Source organism: Mesoplodon densirostris, chromosome 5 (genome assembly GCF_025265405.1).
Source record: "Mesoplodon densirostris isolate mMesDen1 chromosome 5, mMesDen1 primary haplotype, whole genome shotgun sequence".
NCBI lineage: Eukaryota > Metazoa > Chordata > Mammalia > Artiodactyla > Ziphiidae > Mesoplodon > Mesoplodon densirostris.
Window position 1 is genome coordinate 52,938,636 of NC_082665.1, and position 21,427 is coordinate 52,960,062.

Sequence of the window (21,427 nt, forward strand, 5' to 3'; positions counted from 1 at the left end):
GGAAGATGTGGCACATATATACAATGGAATATTACTCAGCCATAAAAAGGAACGAAACTGAGTTATTTGTAGTGAGGTGGTGGACCTAGAGTCTGTCATACAGAGTGAAGTAAGTCAGAAAGAGAAAAACAAATACCGTATGCTAATGCATATATATAGAATCTAAAAAAAATGGTACTGATGAACCTAGTGGCAGGGCAGAAATAAAGATGCAGATAGAGAACGGACTTGAGGACATGGTGGGGGAGGAGAAGCTGGGACAATGTGAGAGAGTAACATTGACACATATACACTATCAAATGTCAAATAGATAGCTAGTAGGAAGCAGCCCCAAAGCACAGGGAGATCAACTCGATGCTTTGTGATGACCTAAAGGGGTGGGGTAGGGAGGGTGGGGTAGGGAGGGTGGGAGGGAGGCTCAAGAGGGAGGGGATGTAGGGTTATATGTATACATATAGCTGATTCCCTTTGTTGTACAGCAGAAACTAACACAACATTGTAAAAAAATTATACTCCAATAAAGATGTGGAAAAAAATTTTTATTAAGTCTATAGATAGTTCATTAGGAAATTTCGAAATGTCAAGGACAAAAAGAATGTTTTTTGACCATCTAAAGCAGAAATTGGCAAACTACAGCTCATGTACCAAATCTGACCCACCATTTGCTTTTGTAAATAAAGTTTTGTTGGAACATTAAAAAAAAAAAAAAGAAAAACTGGCTTGAAAAAATAATGGAATGGCCATAAGAAGGCTCATTTGATATACATCTGAGATACCATCCTGTGAGGTTTCTGAGATTTACACTCCTTTAGAATTGAGTATAATGTTTAATCAGTAGCCAGCATAGCACACTGCCATAACTACAGTCAAAATTTAATAACCTATAACTAAAAGATGGAGAAAGGATGGTCCCTTCTTATCATTACGTCAAATAATTGACTTAAGAAATTTATGCTCTGGTACCTGAAACATGGAGCTTGGTGAATTTGGTGGTTTTTATGCTTAGGAGAGGCATTGTTCCACTAAAGAACACAGTTATCTTTAAAGGAGCTGAGCCTGGGAGAGAAGAACAGGGAGAGAAGTATATCATCCTGCTGACTGAGTGACTGATGTGAATTAGCAACTAGAAATTGGTTTGCTGCCTCACAATGAAGGCAAGGAAGACTCTGGCTGGAACTTAGAGATTCACTGGGCACCTCTTAGTAGTCCCTTACCCAATAGCACTAGTCAATAGAAAACAATCTAATAAAGATAGAACCAGTAAGAATTCATATTTTGGGATTTGTGTCACCCAGAATGGTAAAAAGCTCAGTCAAGGTGCAGATAGATAGTAAGCGGGGTTGTGCAACTTTGTAGGAATCACAGTAGTGATGTTTAATGATTTCTATTTATGGGGGAAAGTGTGACTGAATGAACATCACCCATCCCTTAATAGGGACATAAGATTTCCACTGAGACAAAGCATCAAGAATGGATGCTGAGGGACAAAAGAGGTAGTCTATGATGGAAATTCTGCCCTGCCAGATTCAGCCTCTATCCTTCCTCACCTTTCTCTCTGCTCTGGGAATCTCCCTTGAATGTAGCTTCTGGTTGGGTTTAGTTGATAAGAAGGCACTAGAAGAAGATAAGAGGGCAGGAAGAGAGACATCAGCAGAGACTATTTCCTCTTCCATAGGCCACGGCTCTTGTCAAGCTGCCCCCTCTCCCAGCTCTGATAATCACTTGTCTTTCAGTCCCAGGGATGGTAATACCTTTCTGCCATTGCTAGCCACAATGTGCTTCACTATCCTCGTTAGTTTCTCTTAAGTCTGTCTACAAATATAAATGGTACCTTCCTTAATCCCTCTTCAACCACCCTTTTGAGGATGCCATCTGTTTCCAACAGGAACATCATTCTAGGAAGTGACCTGTTATATTCAAAGGAGGCGTACCCTCATATTTAAACTACCAACTTGTTATCTCCTATACCCACATCTGAAGGGGCTATAGTTATATGAACATGGTTAGACAATTTCTACCCCAATATTCTGAAGTCTGGCTAGTTCTGCAAGTGGTGAAAATTAGATACAGGGAGTATTGTAACTACTTCACAGATTAAAGAGCTCATAATCCCTCTCAAATTAGCCATGATCTCAAAGATCAGCAAGCAAAGTCCAAAGAACTGCAGTAAAACATGAAAGGAGTTCAATCTAAAGTGGACCTTAGGTCATCATGAGTATAAATTAGAAGGATAATAAGTTTGAATCTCTAATTCAGAAACAAGCACAGGCTCAAAATTTGTAAATTTTAATCTACAATAAAACAACACATTTCTAAAATAAGTAGCAACTTAAATCAACCATATGGCTAGAGGAAGTTGAAAAATTGCCAGTAGTTTAAAGCTAACAAAAAAAAAACTTTTAGAGAAAACTGATACCAGAACTGTAGCTCAATATTCTAAGAAACAGCCATGTAGAACATACATGCTGTGATGCAATGCAGCACGTGGGGCCTCCCATGCTCTTGCCTACTCTCCAACTGCCAACAGAGAGCTCTCAGCACAGAGGACACAGATGGAACTAAATCAAAGGGTTTCTCTGAAAATATGCTAAATGTTTAAATAATGTATATTCTTTCTGAACATAGGAGTGCCTTGATCTTAGTGAATGTGAAGCTTTGCCCTATCTCCCATCAAAGCTATAACAGTAGGGAAAATATGAAGATTCTCACTAACTGCCTCAAATCATATATTTCTTTGTATCCAATTCTACAGAAGATATGATTTGAGCACTTATGTTCTCTTGAAGAATTTCTGAGACAAATTGAATGAACACATAGGATACACATTCCTCTATCAGCTCATCAAATGGAAAATAGAATGTATATTTTAGTCTTTTTTTTTAAATCAAACACTGTCTAGCAGAACCTAAACCTTATTGACAGCTTATATCTATTAAGATATGGTGAAATGAGAATTCCTCTACATGAGTTCTTTAAAAAAAAAAAAGAGTCAAGGGAAGACCACACATGGAATCAAGTATATTCACATATGATGGAGTAAATCTGAACTTCCTCAAGTTTATGCCATGTTGAATTCTTAAGCATCATAAGTAATATGTTTCCAACGAGAAGGTGTAAGATTTACACCTGCTAATTTTCACTTCTCTTCTTTACAGCAGACTCATATATGTATAATATGGAGGATAATCCAGAGCAGAAGGTCCATTCCCAGGCCCTCTTCCTCTCTACCTTCTATAACTTTATTTTCTTAGCAAATATACCTAAGAGGACCATTGATGGCAGCGTTTAATGAGGAAACTTTGACACAAAGGGACAAGGGTGGAGACTACAGAATGAGAGTTTGGTAGTCTTCCCCCTTTTATTCGATGATGGAATGAGTGTTGGTCTTATGAACACTATGCTGTAATTGTAGAAACAATATATGAGTTCCAGGGAAATCATATTTAGTCATATATTGCTACTATATGTGGATTTTCTCATAAATTTTTCTTTTTTTTAAATTTATTATTATTTTTTTTTGCGGTACGTGGGCCTCTCACTGTTGTGGCCTCTCCTGTTGTGGAGCACAGGCTCCGGACACGCAGGCTCAGCGGCCATGGCTCACGAGCCTAGCCGCTCTGCAGCATGTGGGATCTTCCCGGACCGGGACACGAACCCACGTCCCCTGCACTGGCAGGTGGACTCTCAACCACTGCGCCACCAGGGAAGCCCTCTTTTAAGAGTTTCTTTTTTGGGGGGTGGGAGGGCTGTGTTCTCTAGTTGCAGCGAGCGGGGGCTATTCTTCATTGCAGTGCAGGAGCTTCTCATTGCAGTGGCTCCTCTTGTTGCAGAGCATGGCCTCTAGGCGCACGGGTTCAGTAGTTGCGGTGCATGAGCTCAGTAGTTGTGTCTCATGGGCTCTAAAGTGCAGGCTCAGTAGTTGTGGCTCATGGGCTTAGTTGCTCCACAGCATGTGGTATCTTCCCAGACCAGGGATCGAACCCATGTCCCCTGCACTGGCAGGTGGATTCTTAACCACTGTGCCGCCAGGAAAAGCCTCTCATAACTTTTTTCTTTTCTGATTTTTTTTACTACAGAGGGAAAACCTCATAAGTTGCTTAAGGGAATTTTCTGGAATATATTCCTGCTAGTGACCAAAAAAAAAAAAAGAAGATTCCAACTTCTGGCACATACCTGTTTTATGAAAATAAAATTTCTAGAATTAAGATGTCCTGATTGATTCATTTTGGTAATTTTCATGGAATGGAGTTTTTTCTCTGCTATATTTGTATGTATTTTCTCATATTCAGCCACGTACTCTTGTGAAAATTTGAAGAATTTTTCTACTAAATTTTTTCTGCTTGTAGAGCCTGGAAACTAACATGACTGAAGTCACTGAAATTAGAGATATATTTTAGAGGGAGTCAATGAAATATATTGCTTGTGGGGAGAAAATTTACTAGTGTTTCTCCTTAACTCTTTCCAAAGAACCCATAAAAATTTGCAAGAAACAAATAAAAAGAGCAGTAAAAGGATGAAACTAAGAAATAAGTTAAGTTAACTTATTAAGTAAGTTAGTAAGTTATCTTGACTTCATAGCATACTTTATTTAGTCCCACGGCCATTTCAAAATGGGATATAAGATGCATATGATAGCATTGAGACTAAATCACAATGATGTGATTGTGAATAAACATCAAGAATGGCTGAGCACTTCCTAAAAACATTGTTAATGACATTATACACACTTAGCCTTTCAGTCTCTAAGCATATAACAGAAAATGGAAAGTAAATGAGGAAATGTCTACACAGTGCCAAATATAATAACTAAAAAATTAATATCTGGATACTCTGAAATAACCAAACAGTAGCCAACATAGAGACAGAGACAAAATTCTGCATGCTTGACTTAATAAATGTTTATCAAATTATAAAATTGAGGAACATCTTGTTTATTTGTTTTATTGGAAATGACCTTATATTTACACAGAAATTCTGCATTTAAAGATGAGAAACGTGAGAGTCAGAGATGTTAGGTTAGTAATATATCTAGCTTTTGTCTATCTACCTAGCCAGCTCCCTAAACTGGTTACAGTACTCACCATGTGCATGGGATCAAAACAAACCAATTACTCAGAAAAATAAGGGTTTTTTTTGGTATTTGGACCAGTCAGGAAAATCTCCTAGGCATCTTCATCAAGTAAGAGGTAATATCAAGAAGCTTAGAGAGGGTAAGTGATTTGCCTAAAGTCACATAGCTAGTAAAAATGCTATGCCCAATGTTGTTCACTGTTGATAAAAAGTATGTGTAGAGCCTTCAAGAGTTTAACAAGATTAGAATATGAAATCTTTGGACTGTGTCAGTTAATAGGTGAAAATTACAAGAGGTGAATCAAAGATTACTCTTTTTGTGAACTCTGAAGATAATTACAGATAACTACAAATAAAGCCTATATATTTAATGTGGTCCAGTGGCTTAAAAATTATTTTAAATAGTTTGAAGGGAAGTCTTATTTTATTCAGCTAAAAAGTGTCCATAGACAAATATTAAAGAATAAGAAAAAACCTGAGAATTGAAACGTTTCCTCACTTTATCCCATGGTGCTTCATACCTGCACCACAAAGGGATAACATTTTTCAACTAAACAATCAAACTCTTAACACATAACTTGGCTTTTGTGTTAAACTTCAATTGTGTATATCATAGAATTCTATGAATTCTATATAATTCCTCAAGGGTATTATGAATAACTTCTATGTGCCAAGTTTTGTTCTAGGGACTATCATATTGGGAAAAAATGTAAGCTATGATGGTACTGCTGTATGTTTACCTGCTCTGTACCATTTTGAATGAATTTATCAGAATTCTGTGGCAAGAAATGAAAAAAACAAATCATAGCTGACAGGAGTAAAACATCCCTGAACTTTGATTGATTAGACTCACAGTTGTACACAAGAGAGGCTTTCCTTCAATGTTCACTATGAGAACATTAAAAAAAAAACCATAACACAAGAATGGGCAGCTCTACACTGCTGCTAAAATATAAAGAGAACATAGGAAATTCGTCTATAGGTATTGCCAACCATCATTACTCATCTTTTTCTTCTAGAGCAAGCATTACATTTACATCCACTTCTTGGTATTTGGCAATATTCTTTGTAGTTCATATGTATTCTTTGAAAGACCTGGATTCATATTTGCTGGGCCAAATCTTGCATGTACTATCTAAGTCAGGTGATTTAGACTTCTTGTGATTCTCTTCCTCTTCCACTGCACATCTTCATTTTCTACCCAGTGCCTTCTAGGACAGTGCTTATCAAACTTTAGTGTACATCAGAATCCCCAGGAAAGTTTGTTGAGACAAAGACTTCAGAACAGTACTCAGAAATTCTGATTCATTAGGTCTGGGTGAAGGGTTAAGAATTTGCATTTTCTACAGGTAAAATTGATGCTGTCCATCCACCAACGATCCCTTGAGTGGTACAGACCAACAGCACCACCATCACCTCAAAGTTTGTTAGAAATGCAGAATCTTGGGCCCCACCACAGATCTATGGAATGCTTTCCTCAAGCAACACCACGAGGTGAAGTTACACACCCATGTGGTGAATTCTCATTATTAGAGAGAGTCTTGGGTCCTTGTGGTAGTTCTCAAAATTAGTCATAATACTTATAGTTCCTCCTCTAAGAAGTAGAGTTTATTTCCTCACTTCTTGATCTGAGCTGGACACATGATTGGCTTGAATCCACAGAATGTGCTAGAACTGGCACTGTGAAAATTACAAACCAAGGCCTCAAGAAGCCTTGCAACTTCCCTTGCTGTTCTAGGGACTTCTTCCATTGGTACCATGCAAAGAAGCTGAAGTCAAAGTCTGCAGGATGTTGTGGAACTTGTGGCCCACTCTTGTCTCAATCAACTAAGAGTCAACTTGCAGAAGCAGAGCTAGTTGACTGGCAGCTGACTTCAGATACATGAGTGAATCCAGCCAAAAGCAACAGAAGAACCACCCAGCTGAATCTAACCTATAAAGCTAAGCCACAAAATATGAGCTAAATAAAGGGCTGTTGATTTTTCTAGTAAAATTTTAAGTGGTTTGTACTGGAAAAAAAGATACTGATATATGCTTCTTTTTAGCAATGCCCATTGAGACCTATAAAAACTAATTAAAAGAGAATTATGATAGAGGAAGATCTGAGATTTCTTCTATTTTTTAACTGCTTGGCTCTATCTTTTTCCACTAGACCAGAAATAATCATTGATAGTAGATCAAAGACCAAATAGTAATTCTTCTAACAAATAAAACAAATAAATAACAACCAAAAGAAACCTACTTCCTACTTCTATAGATCACATAAAGGAAAAATACTGATCTTTGAATATGTTCCTGAAGGATATAGAAGAATTAGTTTGGTTATTTCCAGAAATCCAAGTCAGTGACCCAGAGAGAACCTCAGGAATAGCTTACATACAAGCATTTACAGCCTCTATTTCCCTGGTTCTCTTCAGTACCAAAAGCTTGTGAGGTCTCATTCATATATTCAGATTGGTTTGGGAAATTTAGCTTCAGGGCTGGACATGTTTCTCCTATAAGATATTACTAAGTTTAAAAGATACCAATTTTTCTCAAATTCCTTATATTATCAAAATTATTACCACCATTCTAATGAATTTTTTAAATTAGAAAAGCTAATGTTTGAGTTAATTTAATAATATAAACAGGTGGAAATAAATTAAAAATTTTAAAACAATATTAATGATCAAAAGTTAACCAAAGAAAATTTTACAAATGATCTAAAGCTACTAAAATTAAATCAATGTAAAACTTGCATAAGAATACACAGATTGATGATTAAAAAATAAGACTGAAACTAGACCTTATTTTATGAGAACTGAACATATGAGAAAGGCTACATCATAAAACAGTAAATTCTATAATGTTACAAATATTGTAAAGCTATACTTATAAGATGATGTAGTACTGATGCTTGAGAAGACAGAACAATGGAAAAATATAGTTCAGAACAAGACCCAATTTAGTATATGTTAAATGAAGCTGATATTTTACATAGGTGAATAAAAGATGACTTGGTCATTAAGCAGTGTTTGGACAACTGGGTAGACATCTGAAAAAATTTAAGTTATTGTCTGTCATGTCTTACACATAAAATATATTCAGATGACCAAAGTTTAAATCTTAAAAGAAAAAGGTTAAGTATATAAGGAAAAACTGGAATAATCCTTTTTTTATTGTTTAATTGGAAAAGACATTATAAAGTATGACAATAAAATCAGAAACCATTTAATAAAAAATATATAACAAGCTGCACAAAAAAACACAAGATATCTGCTTGGCAAAACACAGCATAAATAAAATTCAAAGGGAAAAAGAATAACCCTTGAAATATATTAAAAAGAAATTTTCTTACAGAAAAAGAAATAAAATGGCTCTTAAATATATGTAAAGATGTTAAAATCTCATTCATAATAAAATAAATGAAAAATGAAACAAGATATTCATTTTGTCTTTTCAGGTAAGCAAAGATCTAAAAGTATTATTACTTAGTGGATATAAGGAAACATGAGAAGGTAAACTGGTATAACCTCACAGATGGCAATTTGAAAATATCAAAGCTACAATCCATACACTCTTTTACTCAAAGTTTCAATTTGTGTCCTGATTTTTTTTTCCTGAGGACACAAATTGATTAATAGAAAATGAATACAAGTGGGCAATTCATTGAAAAAGGAAATCCAGTGAGTAAATAATGTGTGAAAAATTCACCTGCATTTAAAACAAAAAAATGAAAATTAAGGCAGTAATATAATAGTTTATCCTATCAAATTAGCAAAGATTTTTTAAATGTGAGTTATCAATGCCAGTGAATTTGAAATCAAATTAACCCTAAAACACTGTTGTTACATGTATTTTTAAAGAAAATGGTTAGGCAATGTATAATAACTTTTGAAAAATAAATTTCCCTTCTCGACATCTCTACTCAGCAAATAAACTAATAGTTCCAAAAGGATTTTTACAAACAGATATTCACAGTAATTTTATTTATATTACCAAACAACTAGAAACAACCAAAAAACTGTTAGATAAAACACATGCCTTTTCAAGTAGAGTTAGGATTTGAGGTTCATTAGGGAAGAATTAACTTAATTGTTCTCTATCAAATTGCTTTATTCCAAAAGCAGAGGATATGAAACTCAGAAACCCAAGTCCATTAGCATGTAACCTTGGGTCACAAAAATTTTAAAGAAGACTGGATGTAGCCCAACCGATTACCTCAATATTAAACAACTCCTAATTTTCAACAGTTTTTGTTGATAACTTTTTACCACTTCCTGACCTGGCCAAGAGTTCCTGACCTGTTTAAGAAGTTAGGAGTTAATATCTCAATTATGAGATGTATGTTCACTGGAATATTGTGCAGACACTACGCATTATGTTTTCAAAGAGTTAACAATATGGGGAAATGTGCCATCAATAAAAGCAATTTCTAAAAAAAGAAAAACACAAAAAAAGAGATTAACAATGGCTACCTGTGGATGGCAAGGATTATAATTTACCATATAGACAACTTTTCAAAATGTATACATTATTTTTACAGTGAAACCTGTTTTATTTTCAAAGTTTACTGTGAAAGTTTTGAATAACAACAAAGGATTAGCCAATTAAGACAATGTCGGCAAGACTGTAAAAGAAGTAAGGAAAGTTGTTGATAATGGTTCTGCATTACAATCCTAGCTTTTCCTCTTGACTTTACACCATTTTCCTTGTGCTTTAAAAGGACGCATTCTTCCACTCCTTTACTCCTTCCTCTCTTTGGCTTGCACATCATTCCCTCCACAACCCTCTACCATTGCCAATTAGTTTCCATTGTTGATAAGCTAATTCTGTGGTTTTAGTTTCCCTTACTTTTTCCAAGTCATAACCAGTTATTAGTTTCTTGATTCTAATGTCAGTCGATCTTGCGTTCATTTTCAAGAATATATTCTCAAGAAATATTTTCATGGATAGTAAACATTATGACTAATGGGACGTATTTTATTTATAAAAGTTTTATCCTTCCATACATTGTGTCTGATTGTGGAAGTCTTATAAGGAGGATATTGGCCCTATAGTGTCACCCTCAATAGTATTTCACTTTTTTCTCATAGGCTCCATCTCTTAGGCATTTTCACCAGTGGTATCAGAGATTTCTGGAGTTTAACTTTCAGATCATCAGTTTGGCCATTAGCCCTAACCAGTCTATTGTTTCATCTGTTCATTAATTTATTTTTAATTTTAATGCTCAGATTTTTTAAATTTTAAAGACCTTCCTCTAAACTTATACAACTCATTAGTATTACTGCTATAAAAATTTTTTCTTTATTCTTTAAATGTATATGTCTTATAGCTACTCCCAGAAAACACGCTTCTTATAAACAAAATCTGAGTCTGAGTCATTATTTGACCTATCATATCAACTAACACAAGAACTTGTATGGTTAAAAAATAATTTTTCATAAAAAATAACTATAAAATATCAATTTCCCACATTAATAAAAGGAATAGCTCAGCTACAAATTATTAAAATTCAGGTAATCCAAACTTTATTAATCACTGGCCTCCAAATCATTCACTATTCACCTTTAATAAACTATGCATATTAGGAGTAAAACCCTAGAAGGGAAATTAGAGAGGCTAATTTATGAAGTGATCTTCTTTTGAATAACAAAATAAAAAGCACTTCTATTTATACATAGTAGACCCCTAGATGACACAGTCTCTCATTATTCACACCAGATATATCTCTGGTTATTTGTATGTGGGTTTTTTTCTCCTCACAAATACAAGCGATCAAAATATACAATATAAAATGAAATTTCAGTCATTGAAATTATCAAAGAAATATACTATGAAAGCTTCAGCAAAATCCCTAACACATACAACTCAATAATTGTTGACTATGAATAGAAATTCTTGGGTGGTTTTCTTCACTTTGAAAGAAAACAACATATTTTTAAAAACCCACGTTTGCACCAATGATAAAGATTGATTTTATTAGATTCCACTAGCAATGGGTTCTTGTTGCCATCTGTCCAGGTCAGTATGGGGACACAGGAGCCTTCTGAACTCACCTCCTCCTATGGATAAACTGAATCTACAGCTAGCCATGGGACAATTCCCTCAGAAAACAAATCTAGACACTAGCTGAGTGACTCCTCATTGTGTGAACAAGAAAATATCCACATCACTCACATCAAAATGGGTAGGAAAGGCTGAGATACACTATTACCATAAATCCACCCCTGGCACAGCACCAACTCCCAGCTTCTCCCTGAGGAGAAAAGAGTTTGAATCCTATATCCAGTGCCCTAACTTGTAAGACTCCTTCCTGAGGGACAGGCCCCCAAAACAACTTGCTCTAAAAGCCAGTGGTGCTTGCATCCATGAGAACCACAAGATTACACAGCAAACAAATAAACAGTTCTTAAAAGGCTCACAGGGACTTGCAGGGGCTAGTACCCCACCCTCTTCCCCAGGGCTCAGTGCAGAGGAAGCAGACAGAAATACCCATCTCCCAGGCTTTCCCTAAAAAATGTTTATTTTCATACTTAAAGTATGAAAGCTGCTGCCTGAGCATCAAGCTTCTAATATAGCACACATCTAGGGATAGACTGTGATCCAATCCAGAAAACAGGGAAGCCTCTTGACACCTCCTCTGCCCTCTCACTCTATCCTGCTCCAAGTCACCAGTACACCCTCCATGAAACAAGTTTTACGTATGTCTAGCACCCCAGATTTTGTGATTGCTACCCAAGGGACAGACCCCTGGATCACCTGGCCTGATAGTCAAAAAGGCTTGCATGCACAATTTCCACAGGTCTGTAACAAAAAAGAAGCTATTATTAATGGGTACAGAAGAATCCCTCCCTGCCCATGGCTATATAGTAGGCCCAGTACAGAGAGCCAGGAAAAAAATCTCACCTCCCAGTTTCTCCACTTACTTTAAATGTAAATGGACTGAATTCTCTAATCAAAAGACATACAGTGGCTGCATGGTTAATAAAACAAAAAGGTAAGTATGTGATGTGATGAATGTGTTAATCTTATTGTGATAATTATTTCACAATTATCAAATCATAACTTGTACATCTTAAAATTACACGATGTTATATGTCAATTACATCTTAATAAAGCTGAAGAAAAAAGAATTTTAAGATAAAACACAGACTGAGAGAAAATGTAAGCAAAACCCATATCTAAAAAAAAATTCTTTATATATCCTTCATACAAATCCTTTATCAGAAGAAAAATAACAGTTAACAATGGGCAAAATACTTGAAAAGACATCGTATCAAAGAACATATAGGTAGATGGCAAGTGGGTACATATAAAGAAGCCCAAAACCTTCAGTCACTAGGAAAAGAAATATTAAAACTCCAGTGAGATAACCCACCTACCAGGATGGATAAAATTTAAAGACTGAAAATGCTAAGTGCTGGTGAAGATGTAAAGCAACAGGAACTCTCACATATTGTTGCCAGAATGCAACATGGTGCAGTCATTTTGGAAAAGTTTAACAGTTTCTTATGAAACTGTAAATACACTTAGCACATGACCCAGCAATCAAACTGCTGGGTGTTCACCAAGATAAATAAAAACAGAGGTCCACACAAAGACCGTATGAGAATGTTTGTAGCACTATTTATAATAGCCAAAAGAAGAAACAACCCAACTGCTGAATGGATAAGCAAATTGCATTACATCTGAACAATGGAATACTACTTAGCAATAAAAAGTTAACAAACTAGTGATACATGAAATAACATGAATGAATATCTAAAGCTTTATCTAAGTTAAATAAGCCAAACTCTGAAGGCTGCATACCATATGATTGCTTTTAAATGGCATTCTAGCCTGGAAAAGGCAAAACTGTGGAGAGAGTTATCAGACTAGAGATTACTAGCGGCTGAGAGTGGAGGGAAGGAGTGGGTACGAAGGGACAGGAGAAGCTTTTGAGAGATTAATGAAAAGTTTCTATATCCTGACTGGCTAGGGTTGCCATAACAAATACCACAGACTGGGTAGCTTAAACAGCAGAAATTTCTTTTCTCACAGATCTGGAGGCGGGAAGTCCAAAATCCAGATGCTGGCAGCGGTGGTGTCCCCTGAGGCCACTTTCCTTAGTTTACAAATGGCTACTCTCTTGCTGCCTCTTCACATGGTCTTTTCTCTGTGCAAGGACATCTTTGGTCTTCCTTTGTGTATCTAAATTTTGTCTTCTTATAAAAATACTAGTCATACTGGATTAGGGCCCACCCATATGACTTCATTTAACCTTAATTACCTCGTTAAAGGCCCAATCTCCAAATACAGTCACCATTCTGAGGTCCTGGGGAATAGGGCTTCAACATATGAATTGTGGAGACACATTTCACCCATAACAACTGTGGTGGAAGTTATACAACTATACATTTGTTACAACTCATCAAATGTATATAATTGTGTAACTACTATAACTATACAATACAGTTGTGCAAAATGATGTAATTTTTTTGTCTTTTATAGTTTATGCTATTTGACATGTTTTTATTTTCATTTAGTTCAAAATATCTCCTAATCAACTGCATATCATTGTGTACACTTAAAGGGTGAATTTTATTGTATATAAATATGATACTAATAACTCAATACTTAGCTTTTTAAAAAGAAGAGAAAATGGGTACTATATTTCTTGTAGTTTTTGTATTTATACACATTTAAAAATAGCACATTGATGCAAATTTCTAAGGAAGTTATAAAATGTAGTATTAACAATTTAAGATTTTTCTTTAGAAAATCTTGAGGAGGACTTTAGTAACTTTACATAATTAATGGCATTTTCCAAAGGTCATTTTATTTTATGAAAAGAAAATAGATAATGAATTGTAACCTATTGCCATGTGTTTACATTTATCTTTTAGCAGTACAGCTATTGAAAATGCAACTGTTGAAAAACCACTGGAAGCCTGTACAACTACATTATATATTCCAAGGTCAGCTCATTCACCCAGAAGGTTGTTAAATATGAAAAATGCCAGTGATCATTAACTGATACCAGCTGTAATTTCTCAAATGCCTAATGATTATATCATCTTAGAAATGACCATGTTGAAAATATAAAAGTAACCTTCTACTAAAGTTTCTAGGAAAGAAATTCAATGCCTCTATTATTCTCCCATTTGTATTTGGGAAAGTTTTGGCAAATCTCTGCTAGGAACATCTGGGAGGACACAAAAGATGATATGGGTTTCTAAGAACAAGCTAGACCACCTGGCTTGTCAAATGTCAGCATATGAGGGTGGGGAGGACTGTTATTTTGATTTTTTGGAGGTCATGCTATGTGGGATTAGCAGTAGACACCTCTATCATACAACATCGCTGTATGTCTAAGTTTAAACGCATCCTCACAGTTGTACAAACAATTTAAAAGTGCAAATAAATGATGTAACTCCCCCATGTGGAAACTGTTGCTAAAAACTAGTATTGTCATTAAAGTACTAAACAACATAGAGCAGGACTAAACATCAGTTACAACATTTGCCAATAGCCATTATTTTAGGATCTACAAATAAAATGATACCACTGGCAACTTCTTCAGAATGGATTTTCAATCATAGCATTTTATGATGATGAAAAAAACTTTTTTTTTCTATTTGACAGGTTGATGGTGATGTTACCATCAGAAAACTGCTTTCACTGAGTAAATATATGTCCGGATTGAACACTACTACTGACAGGAGAGATTTGCAACAGATGCTCATAGTTTCACAGTATATTTCCTGGGAAAATACATTCAAATTCTGGTCTACAAAAGGTACAGGAGAAATATCTAAGACATCCAGCTGTTTACCACTTTATAGTGAACCGCTGGACTCCAGCCTATACTCAACAAACTAACTTGTGAAGTAGTTCATGATAGCCACACAATTTAGTAATGATCTAAGAAGGAAATATGTACTCTGAACACATTGTATATATACAGGATTTGGGGATGTCCTCACTGAATACTTAAAAAAGGACAGCCATTAGAAAAGAGAAAAACTTAATTGTTGAAAATACACATAAGAGATTCTCTCTTTTTTGTTTTGGCAACTGTAGTAATAAATGCTTTTTCCCCAGGAAGTATTGACACTGAAAGAGAAATGTCACTGCTTCCTGCAGGACCACCTCGTGTCCTGGAATTTCTTAGAAGAGAGCAGTCATATGTCAAGCAAAATATACTGTCACCCTAGTGATTGAAATATTGTAAAAATGATTTCAAAACCAAGTGTACTGTATGTGGCCTAGAAAACTCCCACACACTGTACATTCTTTCAGGAAATTCCAAGCCTTGTCCTTCTATAGGATATTTGAATCCAATAAAAGAAAATGATATTTTTCTAGACATATTCCTTTAGTGCAGTGTATCTCAAACTTTACTGTGCATAGGAATCATATGGGAGTATTTCTAAAATGTGGATGCTAACTCAGTAGGTTTAGGGTGGGGCCCAAGACTCTGCATTTCTAACAAACTCTCAGATGATATTGATGCTGCTGGTCTGCAGATGCACTCTGAAGAGCAAAGACTTTATAATATACTACACCCATAACTGAACACTGTAAAATCTATAATCTGTTTGGGCAGTAGATTCTATTGGTGAGGTATCTGTTTTTAAGAAAAATAATATTTGAAAATACAGCCTATTTAGTTGAAGAGTATGTGCTTGGAAACTGAAAGTTGGGATAAGGAACATGAGTGCTAAGGTTAAATCCCAGAGCCTAAATAGAACTGGTGGTAGAAGTTTTAGCTATGAATACTAAATAGTTACAGTTAGTATCCCATCCTTTTTCTTCCCAAACTGATTGAATATAATTTAATCTTGATCTCCAGTACTTATGTACTGATGCTTGAAATTATTTTAATAGTCCATGTATTAGTTTTCTAGGGCTGCCATAACAAAGTACCACAGATTGGGTGGCTTAAACAAAAATGTATTTTCTCACAGTTCTGGAGGCTAGCAGTTTGAAATCAAGTTGTTGGCAAGGTTGGTTTCTTCTGAGACCACTCTCCTGGACTTGTAGATGGCTATCTTCTCCCTATGTCTTCACGTGGGCTTCCCTCCATATGTGTATGTGTCCTAATCTTCTCTTCTTAAGAGGACACCAGTCATATTGGATTAGTGCTCAATCTAATGACCTCATTTTAACTTAATTACCTCTTAAGGACCCTATTTCCAAAACCAACCACATTCTAGGTACTAGGGGTTAAGACTTAAACATATAATATGAATTTTTTAGGGAACACAATTTACCCCGCTACACTCCATATAACCATAGATAGCTGTAAAGTTATATAATTGGTATGTAAGTATACACACACATTTCTTTAAATGGGTACACTGAGTTATACTGATCAAAACTAATTAAATTAACACTAAAATAAACTAAAAAAAATGACATCAGACTCTTCATGTTTCTCTTGGTCTTAGTGCCTAAAATGAGGAACTAGTAGGGTTTATCTCTGATATACAAATAAGTAGAAAATTGGAGGCTTCAGGTGAAATAGACAATTTCATCCATGTTCTCATGACTCTCCATCCCAAATCTCTGAGTCCCAATTCCACATAATAGCTTATCAGCTCACTTAGGTTTCCAGCAATAAACATAGCAGTTAATAATAATACTAAGATATTATTTGCCTATTTCACTGTCTTAATATTTGCTCTGATTCTACAAAAGCAAAAGTGGGTGAAACTGCTGATGTCTAAGCAGAAAATAAAGCAATAACACCAAATAAAATTAATAGTCACTACATTCTCAACTGCTACACACTTGCAGTAAAAATGACAGTTTTACTTAGGAATGTCATTAATGAAGCAGTAAAGATTATTCATTTTATTTCATCCCAACCCTTGAGTGTATGATTTTTTAAATATCAGTCACTCTTGATGTACACTGATCTATGATGTTTGGATCAAGAAAAAGCTCTTGTGCCATTTTTGGAGTTGCAAGCTGAACTAGCTGCTTTTCTCATGGAGCACTAAGTTTACTTGAAAGAACTGTGGACAGATATACTATGGTTATTCAGACTTGGGCACTTGGCAGATATTTTCTCAAAAATGAACATAGGGAGCCAGACATTTCAAGGAAATAGCTGACAGTATTTGTTGGCAAGGATAAAATTTGAGCTTCCAAGCAAAAACCAGAATTGGGGGAAATTTATATGTCTTTATGAGCTTGACACCTCCATACAGAAAGACTTTTCTAATGAGATTAACAAATGTTACTATTTAATAATATATAATAAAATGTTTCAACATTTGGAAATCTACATAATTCAATGGACCAACATTTTCCAAATGACAAAGGCATGATGTTACAAGGTCAAGCATGGTAGAACATACAAAGATTATCTAATGATGTTAATGTCGTGGAGTTAAAAAGTTCATTGGTATGGTTTCAGTTTCCACATTGCAACTAACCTTTAAGAAATGACCACTTGTAAGTGGGATAGAGTGAAAAAGAATATCCAAAATTGTTTCAAAAAGCCATTAAAATACTCCTTTCCAACTTCCTATCTTTGTAAATTTGGATTTACTTTGTTTACTGCAGCCAAAATAACACATCAAAACTGACTAATTGCAGACGCAGATATGTGAATTCAGCTGTCTTCTATTAAATCAAATATTAGGTAAATTTGAAAAAAATGTAAAATAATGCCACCGTACTTCTTTTTGCTTTGGAAAAATATGCTTTTTTCATAAAAAATAGTTTTATACTAACACATAATGGGTTAAGTATTGCTGTTTATAAATGAGTTAATATTTAAATATTTTCAATATTAATTTCTAGTGTAGTAAATATCAATAACTATAATCCACATAAACAAAACTCTTTATCACCTTCAGTAATTTTTAAGTATAAGGGTCCTAAGGCCAAAAAGTTTTCAAACTACTGCTCCATGAAATATACACTTTTTTATTCTGGCTGGGGATTCTGCACAAATTCCTATGTAGTCACCCATCCTTACGATGTGAGCTAGACCAAGCATGAACTTCAAAGAGCCCCTTTTATATTTCTTTCTCCCAACACAAAATAGAGCTTGATTAACCCAACCATGCTTGTCTTTGCAGAGCTGGCAAGAGGCTTTAAAAAAAAGAAAGCTATTCAATCTAAATCTTATACTTCCAATTAGAGAAGGAAAACCACCAACACCTTTTATACTTCTTCGTGAAAAGATCGTGCAGATTTCTTCCTGAGGAAGCTTCCATTCTCCCTACCTAGGTGTATTCAGCTTGAGGGCAGGTGTTTCCTCAGCAGAAAGCTAATAATGAAGCACCATGATATGATGCAAAAAAATATTGTGAAGAAAGAGAGAACTGTCCTCAACTAGGTCTACCTTCACTGATGTTATCATCACTGTCATAATTATCAGCAACCTACTACCTACCACATCCATATATACAACACCCATAGCTACTGAGTCTTGTACCTTATATGCCAGGCACTGCGCTAAGTACTTCAAATGAATTACCCCATTTAATCCTCACCACAATCCTAGAAGGCAGATATTATACTATTTCCATACTATAGATGGGAAATTGAAAATGAAGGTTAAATAAATAGCCCAAGGTTTCAGCTAATAAGTGGGGTGATCTGGGATTTAATTAAACCAGGGTCTTAACCACTCAACAGAGAAGCTCCACTGCTTCCTATCCAGTTTATGTGCAGGGGGATTAATGAACATCATTCTGAGAGGCCTCACTTCCCATTTTGTTTTTGTCAAAGTCACATTTCCCTCAAGGATGGGGTAGGAAAAGGGGTTGTGGTTAAAATCAATGTTTATAACATAGAGAAATTCTGAGACAATTTTTGTTAAGCTATAATAGGAGCTTTATTTTGAATGATTTCATGAAGTTTTATTCGTTTGTTTACATACCATAATTATAAATGAAATTTGTCTTATATAACTTTTACTTATTGATTAAAAGAAACATAAAAGTTTGTCTGGTAAGACATTTCTCCCCCAACACAAAATTTAAGGAGGTCCTTATCATGTGGAGTCTTATATGAGATATTCTAGGCTACATAATAGACAATGTCTTCAACTACCATTTCCCAAGCAAATAAAGTGTTCAAATGGCCATTTCTTACATCAACCCTCTATAAAAGCTTAGAGCACAGCATTAAATCATATATCTATGCAAGTATTTCTGAAAGGAACCAAGCTAATCTCACTCAGGTTTGTTATCCTGGCTGATCTAACTTGATACAGAGACTCAATTTAGAAAACCTAGAGAAACGAATAGTTAATATAGTCTTAGCCTCCGTTGTTATGTCTCAACAGAGAAGATGGAAAGTGTTGGCTCACAGTCAACTCTTTAAAAAAAATCATTTTTTAAAATGAATTAATTACTTTATTTAATTTTGGCTGTGTTGGGTCTTCGTTGCTGCGGGTGGGCTTTCTCTAGTTGCAGTGAGTGGGGGCTACTCTTCATTGCAGTGCACTGCTTCTCATTGCCCGTGCTCTAGGCGCACGGACTTCAGTAGTTACGGCACACAGGCTTAGTTGCTCCACAGCATGTGGGATCTTCCTGGACCAGGGCTTGAACCCATGTCCCCTGCATTGGTAGGTGGATTCTTAACCACTGAGCTAGCAGGGAAGTCCCACAGTCAACTCTTGATTAGACTTCCTGATATTGCCTGAAGAAATGAGGTTATGTTTGGTTTATTAGAAAGAAATCCTATGCCTTAGATGCCAATGTTCAGGCAGCCGGCAAATCGGTGTTAATAATTTAGAAGCCTGTAGTATTCTCAGAAAGAGAAACATCCTAAACTATACCTAGGTTAAGTCTCAGGCATGCCTTGGTGTTTAGCCACATTGTTTTTCTCTCAGAGGGACAGATATTGAATCTATCTAAATTTCCCTGTAGACAAGCAATAGCCCTGGATCTTGAGCCTAAATTTGGGTGAAACTGACCCCAAAGGGGCAGACTGTAGAACTAAAGATGGTATGACAGACAATGCCCTAGAGTAAAACACAATCAAAGAACCACTGAGGTTTCCATCAGAGGGGCTCAGCAGAGAAGCAGAATGCTAGGAAAAGTCAGCAAGACAGCAGGCAAAGTTGCCAGAGTGGATAAAGGGATTCCAAACTATAAGTAGGAGATGCTGGGGCCAAGGCTTATTTTCAAATCTCCCCAGGCCTAGTGTATTTGAAGAAATGGATTTGGAGCTATGGCAAGCCTGCTTAAACAAAAGCTGAAAGAAATATTTAGTTGAAACCACAGCCATCACCATCAACACCAAGTCCCCCACCGCCACATCCACCCCTGGGAAATATGGAAAAGTCATATTATTTCCAGAATAAAATCTTATTAGGACAGGTAAGAATTATAAGCTTCAAATATCTTTTGAACATACTTAAAATTAGCAGGAGAAAAATTTAAGGCTACTCAGAGTAATGCCTGCTATACTAGTTTCCTATTGCTGCTCTAACAAATTACCACAAATTTAGTGAACTAAAACAATACAAATTTATTACCTTACAGCTTTGGAGGTCAAAAGTTCAAAACGGGTCTTCCCTGGTGGCGCAGTGGTTGAGAGTCCGCCTGCCGATGCAGCGGACACAGGTTCATGCTCCTGTCCGGGAAGATCCCACATGCCGCGGAGCGGCTGGGCCCGTGAGCCATGGCCGCTGAGCCTGCGCAACCGGAGCCTGTGCTCCGCGACGGGAGAGGCCACGGCAGTGAGAGGCCCGCGTACCGCAAAAAAAAAAAAAAAGTTCAAAATGAGCATCGCTGGACTACAGTCAAGGTTTTAGCAGGGCTGCATTCCCTCCTGGAGGCTCTGGAGGATATTCTATTTTCTTGCATTTTTTAGCTTCTAGAAGCTGCCCGCTGACTTTCTTCTCCCTCATTTACTCATAAGGATGCTTGTGATTACACTGGGCCCACCTGGATAATCCAGGAAGCCCTCCCCATCTCCAGGTTAATTGATGAGCCATGTTTATTCCATCTGCTACCTTAATTCTCCCTTGCCAGCTAACAAAACGTATTCACAGGTTTCAGGGATTAGGATGTGGCCATTGTAGGGAAGCCATTATTCAACCTACCACACCTGCCAATAAAATTCACTTAATGCTACTTTTTTAAAAAGTACAATAAATTGAGACCACAGCCATAAGCCAATAGAGGGAATTAGAAGGTACACAAGGGCTTTTAACAATATATTTGTTTCTTGAATCTATTAAAACAAACCTTTCCATATGATAGGAAAGCTCTTTTCCCTTTGGCAAACAAACCAAAAAATCCAAATTTATTTTAAGAAGATACAAACTAAGTATAGAGTCAACTGAAATGTTATAATTAACTCATGTCAAGATCACACATATTAATCAATAGATATTTCCTGGCTACATATTAATAAACTT